Here is a 9367-nt window from a genome sequence, read left to right on the forward strand (position 1 = left end):
ATTTAGCTCAGAGTTGCTTCGCTGTCAAAAAGCTCTTGGTAAACCCCCCGTTTTTAGTAGAAGGGAGCACGGAGGAAGGTCTGGGATTCCTGTGAGCGCGCAGGAACTGGCCCCGCTCGCTCCGGGCTGTGTCCGCCACCACCGACCTGGGAACCACGTGGGCCACTTCATAGCTTGTTTCACATCGCCTTTTTTTAGGGCAAATTCCAATCATTTTTTGAAATGAACACACGAGTGGCTGCTGTGGGTATCACTGATATATTTTTATCTTGGATTCTGGCAGACTAGAAACTCTAGTTAGTTGGAGGTGGAAGAAATACATGGGTTTATATTAGTAAACAGGGTAACAACATGATAAACCCTGTTTTGGTACCACTGGAAGGAGGCATATTCCTGTTATCTTCGTGCCTTAACCGAGATCTTGTTGAGAGGATTTGTTTGTGCTTTTAAAAATGGAGAAACTCGGGGAGTGAAAGCTTAGACCATACACTAAAAATCAGAAGAGATTTTTTTTTTTTTCAGGTCGTAGGAAGAAACACTTATAAGCCCAAAGTCCGTAGTGATGACTCAAAGTTGCCTTTGGATCTGTAAAAGCGTAATTTGTCTTAATAATTTTATATCTAAGTAATTACACATATATTGGCTTAATTGTATGATCAAATATAATTTTATAGCTGGCTAATTAAATGCGGGGGCAGTGTTGCTGGAATGGCACTCGGAGACGGCTCTGCGGTGTGGCATGCCAAGGGCGGATGGAGTCACCCACGTCCCAGGCAAAGGAGCTTCCCCGATTTACAGGGCCATTTGCTCTATTCCAGGATTTTTTTTTTTTTTTTTTACAGATGAAACGTTGGAAAGCCCTTCACACATGCCGGAGCAATGACTCCTACCATTGGCGCCCTTCAAGATGGCCATAAACTGGCCCTATGCGCCCTGTTGTGCTCAGCAGGTTGCTCTGCCACAGGTTAAAATATTGATAAGCTGTAAAACTTCAGAAGTTATTCTGAAAGGGAACAATATGTGCTTTGGCATTAGGCCAGCAGTCATGTACCTTGATTCTTTTGCAGACATGTTACACAACTTGTGAGTGCCAGGCCGGTGTTTGCAGAGAGCTTTTCGGATGCTCCGGGGAGATCCCTTGGCAGTGCCTCCAGCCGTGCCGTCTGCCCGAGCATCCTTCAGTGCATGATTTGGTTAGCCATTGCAGAAACCTCCCAAGTTGCTGCTGGTGAAGAAATCTTTCAGAGGCCTCAATGACTGGTGATGGTTTCATTTCTCCATAGACAGCAGAGGGGTGGTGGCATTCACTCTGCATTTAGTGGAGAAAAATATGGTGTTAAAACAGGGCTGCCTAGTGGCAGAAGTAGCAATTTCGGCAGGCTGTTGGACTTCAGAGGGGATACTTGGGCTGAACCTCTAGGAAGTCACAGCCCGGGGAGGATTAGGGCAAAACATTGCTGGTTTCCCTCTCAAAGAGCGGTAGCTGCAGTGAGCTGTGCACGTGCTCTGCGCTGCTGAGCGGTGGGATGCAAGGTGGCTGCCGAAGCGTGTTTCCCTGGAGTAGCTGAATTGGAGCTAACTATTCCCTGGAGCATGGACAAAATGCTGAGATTGCTGTAGCAACATATTTGGAGTAAAGAAAAAAGAAACTCGAGGTGACCAGGAAATTTTTGGCAGGGGAGGGTTTAGCAGTAGTGCCCATGCCAGCAGCACCCTTGGGTCTGTCCAGGGGTTGACGCCAGCTGTGGGCCGTTCCTGTTGCATGTGGCCACCCTTTTCGGGAAGCTGAGAGATAGAAGTGTGGATCTCTGTGGTTGGCTTCTGGAAAGCTCTGTTTAATTTTGCCTTGCTACTAGGATAGACGTGGCCGAGCTTTCCCGTGAACATAAGGTATGCGAGAGTACAGGCAGTAAAAATGTGTCTGTGTGGAGCTGCACTTGTGCCACTGGGCTTTGAGTCAAATGAGTTTTTCAGAGAGCTTTTGCCAATGTTTTATAGGTGAAATATTTCACTCTTTTCTGTTTTTTCTTTGGAAATTTTCTGAAAAAAAAGTACTGGTGCAATTAAGCAATGATGTTTTCTTCAGGAGTTTGTTCGCTCAATGAAGCACAGTGGAGGTTTAGAGCTCTCGGGGGAAAAAATGGAGGAAATGCTGGGGGTCCATTTCTGAGTTTTTCATAAGCCGAACAACTGCAAAACTTTCCAAGGAAATCCCATCCTCTAGGCGGGAGAGGCAAAACTGATTGCTGCCATTTTCTGCCCGAGAGGTTTTTATGGTGAATGCTGCAGGTTTTCTCACTTCCAGTCCCATGGGCCTAGTTCTAAATTCCCTGCTTGTTTATCTGCTTTTTCCCTAATTCCTCCTGAATGCTTCCCTGTTAGAGTATATAATGGTAGTTAAAGAAATAACACATACTGGAGGGTTTTTGCTCCCAGCTGAATAATGTTGTATAAATGATGTGACTCCAAGCAGGGCTGAAGCCTGTTTTTTCAGAGTCAAATGAACTTTTAGGAATGCTAATTTTTCTGTTGCTCACTACTTGCAACCCTTGTGGGGCAGAGAGTGGGGAGAGCTGTCCCTCCTCTGGCAGCCATCCTGGCTTTCCTGGCCTTTGGCGCGCCCAGCAGCAGGGGCTCTCTGGGAGGTCTCTGTTGTTTTTTGAGGCCGTGTCACCTCATTGCCTGGGTGCCTGAACCTCTGTGTTGCTCCTTTGCTTTTGCTGTTTTAGGCCGGTTTTTATTCCTCTTCGTGCAGTAGCGGTGATACTGGAAAGCACACAAAAGGCCGGCTTCCCTCCCTGTTTGACAAGTCTTCCTTCTTCTGTAACTCTTCAGTATCTCATAATAACACACTATTGAAGTTGTTTTGCCTTTATATTTTTGCTTTGCAGAATAGCCTTGCTCTTTGCATGATCTATGTCTTAATAGCACCTTGGATAAAGCAGAATACCACTAATTCCATATTATGGGATTGTTATGAACTCATATGAATTAATAATGTCTATAAATAGAGTCCCATTGAAATCCTTGACATTGCATATTAACCTGGTAGCTGAGCTATAAAATGCAATGCCTATTAAAAATCAGCAGTCTACAATTTTAGGGCTTTCAAAATAGCCAGGCTTTTGTCATATATTTGATGCAAAAGGGTTTTGAAAATCCTCGAAGAAAGTCCTGAGCACTCTTATGAGGAGGGCAATGCATTTCCTGAAGAGCTGTTGCTTAGCTCTGAGGCCTGGCTGGATATTAAAATACACAGAGCAGAATTTAGCTCCCTGTTCTGTCCAGCCAAGCTTTGGCCCCTGCAGAGACTCCCAGGGTGTTTAAGGGAGCAGGTAGCACTTGAGCCCTGGTGTGGAGGGGATTTCTGGATATCTCTGGACATTGCTGTACTGAGCTGCAGAATAAATCCTCATGTGAGGTGTTTTCTCATGGTTTCCCTCTTTGCCCTGTTTAGCTGCAACAGTCGATAAAAACAACCCGTTACCAGTACCATGTTACCATGGCTCACATTGTGTGCTGAGCTGCCTTTAATTTTAGGGCAGGTTGGGCTTCTTGTGCTTTTGTTTTAAAAGCTATTCAAGGGAAACCCAAGGGGCTTTTCATGTAGTAACTCCGGCAGGTTGCTGAACACAAAATGCCTCGGTGATGTATTTGCAGGAGCACAGAGCAAGGACAGAGCAGCGGGGGGATACTGATGGGCTGTGCTTCGGGGAGGCAAAATATGGTGCATACGAAGAGCGTGGGGCCCTTTAAGACCTGTACAAATTGGGCTTTCCACCATCACCCTTTCCTGAAAAGCGAGGAAGCAGCCCCCCAACGCAGAGTGACCGAGGCAGGGGTTGGAAGTGGCCCTGTGGCCATCGCAAACCGCATGGTCCCTGTTGCTATGTGCCATTTGTTAGCGGCTAATTCCTTCCCGTAATGAGCCCAATTTTCGAACCTGGCTGCCTTAATAGGCCATCTGAATCCCCCATTTGTATGCTCTGCTCACCATGTGGGCCCATAAAACAGGCATTTATGTGCCCACCAGTTAATTAAGCATCCAAATGAGGGATTTGTACATGCTGTTTAGGTAATCACTTTTGAAAACTGCTGAAGGGATTAGATGCTTTCAGTGCTAGATGCTGTATAACCATGCTGGTTTCTGATGACTTAACAGGATGGGCTGGTTGTCAGCAAACACTTTTTTTCCTGTTCTCCTTTTTTTTCACTTGCAAATCATACCTCTGTTAGAATTAGGGCATCCAGCCACAATTGTGTGTTGCATTTGGCTTCAACCAGGCATCGTCCTCTGTTTCTGTTGAAAAGGTGAACTGGGGGAGCTGCATGTGGCTTAGCAGGTATGAAGCCATCACTGTCCACCATCGGACAGTAGTGGTCTGTGGAAAACTCACTTGTGTATTTTTATCATGCAAAGCTCAATTTTTCTTTCCGCGCGTGGTGAAATCTCCTGGCATGCTCTGTTTGCTGGGCTGTGTTTCTGTTCGCACAGAGTAAAATACTTATTATATTTGAAATGCAGGGAAAAAGAAGAGATGGTGGGAGGGAGGGTATCACAGCATCATGTCATCTCCTCGCCTTTTGTCAACAATATTTGTAGCCCTTTCAGCCTCACAAGCACAAATAATATTCCTTCACCTTTCTGGCGACAAGTTTACTAAACTGATTGCGTGGCCCAGACTGCTGCGGTTTCATTTGGGCTGGTGATGATGGGGGGGGGGAGGGAAAAAAAAAAGGCAGGCACAGAGGTGAGGAGACGCCTGGTACAGCGTGCGGAGGAAAGGGGATGGCATGCTGCAGGGGACCAAAATGCAGGTAAGGGGCCAGCTAGCCACCGTGGGGACTCCAGAGCACTGGAGGCCGCTCTGTGCTGGTGTTCCCTGTGGATCATGCTACACTATAAATGAAAAATTTATAATTTATAAAGATATAAACTCAGAGCTTTTTTTTTTTTTTTAAAAAAAAAGGGAGGAGAAAGAGAGGAAAAGGAAGAAAGGAGCCCCTGGGTGTTGGCGCTCAGTTATTCAGCCTTGTGATCGGTGGTCTGACGCTGAGCTCTCCTGATTTCCTTACGAAACCACCAAACCCATCTCCAACTGTATTTGCATTCTTAATTACTATCCCTTATGCTAATTACATGTCTTTTTGCTGTTGCTGTTTTGAGCTCCAGCCTTTCAGTGAAATGTCTGTTATAAAGATAGATTAGATGCAACCAAAATATTTCCATGAATATTCATCCCTTTCCATTTTGGCTCTATTCACCCACCATTTATGTTTGGTTTTGGTGACTATCCTAGCAAATGAGTTTGTAGACAGGATTGTCTGTCAAAACAGAGCCTTCTGAATAAATATCACAGAATACTTGTGAAAAGCCATTTTTTGTTTTCATAGCCAAGATATAAATGCCAAGGAAATTTGCTTGGAGAGCTGCCACTGGAAATGGGCTTGGGGGAGATTCGTGCTCCTTATTACAACAATTTCCATCCTGAAAATGTGTGTGGATGGAAATGGCCTCGCCGTAGTAGGCGGCTATTGACTGCGATTACAGGCACTGAGCCTGTTGCCGTGTGCTACTGTGAGCCAAGTATATGTCAGTCCATTAGTTTTGCTCTGTTAAATACTGCATTATTAATGCTTATAAACAAAAGAATTAGTTCTGTAGTCATGTTTCAAATTGAAAGGGAGCGACAAAACAGATCAAAAGTTTATTTCCAAACTTTTTATTTAAAAATGATCTGAAAATGGAAGAAGTTTGGTTTGCCTCTGCTGCTTTTTTATTTTTCTCAGTTTCCTGGCTTTGCCTGTCATTCCCCTTATCTCTCTTCAGTGTGCCCGGTCCCACAGCCCCAGCCAAGGAGTAATAGAGACCACCAAGCCTGATGGTGGCCTCCCTGGGGAGGGAGCAGCTGCTGACACTGCTAGAGGCTCGGAGGCCCCAAAGAGGAGTGAAATCACAGCTAGGAGCCTCCTTGTCCCTCCTCCCAGGGTGACCTGTTGGCCCAAGCAGACGATGTCAACTGAGGTGGCGTTGGGGTTTTCCACCTCAACACCTGCAGGCAGCAGGGCCAATGTCCACCAGACAGGAGGTAACTCCTGGGGGCTTTGCTGACCTTGTATGGCAAATCTGCAGAGCTGCACTGAATCCAGCAAGTATTTCTGCAGGGTATTCCTTCCAGAGCCAAAAAGCTGTGTTTTGAAATTTTAAGAAATGAAATGTATTTTTTTGGTTCATTCTGGGGAAAAAAAAGGGTTGAGTCTAAATGTACCTGTCTAGTAAATCAAAGGCACATTGTCTCCTTCACTGCGACCCAAACTAAAGCGAGTGCAGGGTAGAGAGGTGATGTTTCAATGAGAAAAACCAAAACTGCTGTCTGGGTTGGGCCAATAATGGTCACAGCTTTAGCTCTGCTCTCAGAGATGAGGCAGCTCTCACCTGTGCCCATGGCTTTTTTCCCCCTCTTGTTGCTTTTTCTCAGGAAGACCGAATCCTGCTGGAAAATTCAGTGAGACATGGTGCAGCAAATTCTGCAGGTATGAGCCAGCAAGCCTGGGCTGTACAGGTAAACTCTAGAAAAGCACATCCAAAATTCATTTATTTCCTATCTGATGCTTGTGGTTGTGTTTCACTCTGATTATTTGACTCAAGGTCAGAGCATGTTTGTGTTTGACCCATTTAAGTGTGGATGTGTGTGCAGCTCATAGAGCTCCTGGCTCTCCCTTTAACTCTTCATCTGTGGGTGACATTTCAGCAAGGGGCTTATTCTGATCCGTGGTGTGGAAGAAACAGTGTCTTATGACCCCAGAGAGTAAAGAAGATCAAAAGGTTAATCCCAGGTGATTAAAAATAGAGCTGATACCTCTTCCCAAACCTCTTGCTGGTCTGTTTGGGGGGAAATGGCCTTAAAAATAGTCTGTGATGGATTAATATATTTATGCAAATCCTGAGGTTATTTTGAGTCTGGTGCTGTTTGGGAGCCACTCACTGAACTGGTTTTGGATTAGCAGATGGAAGAGCTCAGTTTGGGACTCTCTAGAGTTTGTAGACAGGCACATGCAGAGCTGGGAGCCAGGGCCGCAAGCACAGCCGGACGGCTGTACACGCACACAGGTGGCCAGTGTGCATATCAATGGCACACATGAGGCCCTGCATGCTTTAGACATGACAAGTCTCTCATTTTTCATTTACTTTCTCCCCCCCCCATCTTGCTTTCAAAGTTGGTATTTATTTTAAATGAAGTGAGCTGCTCTTCAAACAAATCCAAGCTGTGGATGCTATAATTAGCAGGATATAGTAATTTTTCTTCGAGTATAATTGGAAGGTTTGCCGTTTAAGGATAATACTTAAACTATCCTATTTTATGGCTCATTTGCCAGAAAATGCCTGTAAAGCAAACAGCTTTATCAAACATTATCAATGGGTAAAAAGTGTCAGAGGAGAGTGTTTCTGCTAGCTGCTGTTAAATGTTGCTGCCACTGTTGTTAAGTCTTCTAATTTTCCTAACTTCTGTTAATTGAACAGTTTTCTGCAAATGTTTGGTGACAACAAGCTGCTAAAGTGTTCCTGAAAACAGATGCAAAGGCTCACTGCAGGGTCTGAGGATTTGCATCTCATCTTGCTGGTCTGATTTTAGGCTGGGGTGACTTAGTGGCACTTTCCTGGCCCACGGTCCCACTAGAAGCAGGATGCTGGAGGTGGCTCTTGCCCCTTTGGATATGGGACGATGCCCACTGAGCTCCCAAGCACCTGGTGGGTCCTTCCAACACACCCAAGCACCAGCTCATCCAAAAGTGTGAAATGACAGAAACCTCCACTTGCGTTTTTCTGGGTTGCCTTTTTCTACCCTTTGGTGTTTTCCCAGCAGGCTGGGCCCCAGTAGAGGCAGATGGCTGCTGCTCTTGGGAGTTCTACAACTTTAGACTTCCGCCGTGGGGCACGCTAGTTAATGGTCCGTAAATGAAAAATGATGCTTAACGACCGAAGGAGCTGGTGCGTTCAGGGGTGTGGGGCAGAGTTTCAACTTCATTTAGGAGGGTGAGGGGACTCAGCAGGATGCTGAGGGATGGGCCCTGCTGGCACAGGCCCAGCTGTCCCTGGACCTGAAACAGTACTTTCAGCTTTTTCAGCTCCCCCTGGGTCCTTTGGGGAGAAAAAGGCACAGTTTACCCTGCCCTGGACCTGGGTTTGGTGGTGCCTGGCGTTGTCCCTCTGCAGGATGGCAGCCTGGCAGGACCCCACCTGCTCACATGCGGGACACGGAGCCCGATGGAGTTGAGGGCATCCTGCCAGCTGCTCCTACCAATCCGTGAGGGTGCCCTGGCAGCCTGACTGGCTCCCCTCGGCCACACCAGCAACACTCGGGCTCCTTTGAGGAGAAGATTTAGTCCTATCCGCAGCTGAAGCGATGCCATTAAGATGTGGTGTGTTTACTGAGGCACGGTGTCCTGATTAGCTGCAGAGCTAAGTGACAGGATGCTTCTGCCCTTGTTAACGAGCCTAGATTAAACATACCTCAGCTTTTCCTCCTCCTGCTGAAGGCATAAAGGCACCTTCACTCTTCTGCCTTCTCCCTGCGAAACTGTGGGGAGGGGGAAAGGGAGAGCAGGGGCTGTTGGTGCTAGCTGGGAGCCAGGTAATGCTAGCCCACCTGGAGCAGAATCAAGCCCTGAGGCTTGGTTTCCTTGTCGATGCCTTTCACTGTGGCCCTTGCGGCGCTTCGAACCGCTGGGTGAGATGCAGGCAGGACCTGTGCTGCCTCAAAAGTGTTGTGGGCTCCCCCAGACTCAGCACTTTTTGCTGCAAGTGTGCTCTTGAGTTTGAAAACTTTCCCTGGAAAGTGATTTGAACTGCATTAATTTTTAGACCTTTTATTATTATTATTATTTTAAATAGTTTTCTGGATTCAGTGAAAATTTATGGAGTGCTTTGGCCTTGGAAAAGATCGACAGCTAGCCTGTTAAAAAGACTCAAACTTACCATTTGGGTAATTTCGGGGAAAAAAAAAGAAATTGAACTAAATCACTTATTACTTTTATCATCTAATCACTTATTATTTTATCACATAAATTACTAATCTGGTAGTGAGGAGGAGGGGGAGTTACCCCATCCCAAAAGAAATGTGAAATGTTTTTGTCCTGTGTAGTTCTAGGAAGCATTTAATAAAGGCCCCAAGAAGTTACAGTGAGGGTTTTTTTATATAGCTTAGTAAAAAGGGTGAAATGTTGGAGCAGAAGGCTGGAGCTCCAGCGCCTGTTCTTTCCTATTGCAGCACTACTGCATCCACTCCTTTTGCTTGACTCATTCAAGAGCCACCCAAAAAATGTGTAGGAGTCCTCCCACTCTCCTACCCCTACCAACAAAGCTCTT

The sequence above is a fragment of the Rhea pennata genome, chromosome 5, assembly GCF_028389875.1.
Source record: "Rhea pennata isolate bPtePen1 chromosome 5, bPtePen1.pri, whole genome shotgun sequence".
Taxonomy (NCBI): Eukaryota; Metazoa; Chordata; class Aves; order Rheiformes; family Rheidae; genus Rhea; species Rhea pennata.